The 501-nt window shown below is 45.1% G+C and overlaps 1 protein-coding gene across 1 annotated transcript in view; it reads right to left on the bottom strand.

The window, feature by feature from the left end:
* Positions 1 to 501, bottom strand: part of RYR2 (ryanodine receptor 2) — a 674,490-nt gene that overhangs the window by 120,890 nt on the left and 553,099 nt on the right. The window lies entirely within an intron of this gene.

Below are 501 nucleotides of genomic sequence, written 5' to 3'. Positions count from 1 at the left end.
TAGTATCTCCTCCCCAGCAACCTGCCACTAGGCTTCAAATCTCCCCTGGATTGTTTAACTTTCCATAAATGAAGGCCTCTGCTTCCTACCACTTAACTGATGGCCCCTTTTCACAAACCTTTACCTTGCTACCTGTTACAGTGGCCTTTCCCATCACTGACCAGATTCCCTTTTCCTTAATCTCAATGCATTCAAGTCTTTCCGGATTCTCTCCTGAACTTTGTCAGGCTCCTTTACTAGCTATTTTCTCTGTGATAAACTTAAAAAATTTTTTTAATGTTTATTTAATTTTGAGAGATAGAGAGAGAGAGAGCAAGAGCAGGGGAAGGGCACAGAGAGAGGGAGACACAGAATCCGAAGCAGGCTACAGGCTCCTAACTGTCAGCACAGAGCCTGACGCCGGGCTTGAACTCAGAAACTGTGAGATTATGACCTGAGCCGAAGTTGGATGCTCAAATGACTGAGCCACCAGGCACCCCAGTCTCCTTGACTAACTTTTAA

The sequence above is a fragment of the Crocuta crocuta genome, unplaced genomic scaffold (assembly GCF_008692635.1).
Source record: "Crocuta crocuta isolate KB4526 unplaced genomic scaffold, BGI_CrCroc_1.0 scaffold59-1, whole genome shotgun sequence".
NCBI lineage: Eukaryota > Metazoa > Chordata > Mammalia > Carnivora > Hyaenidae > Crocuta > Crocuta crocuta.
This window is presented reverse-complemented; position numbering and strand designations above follow the sequence as displayed.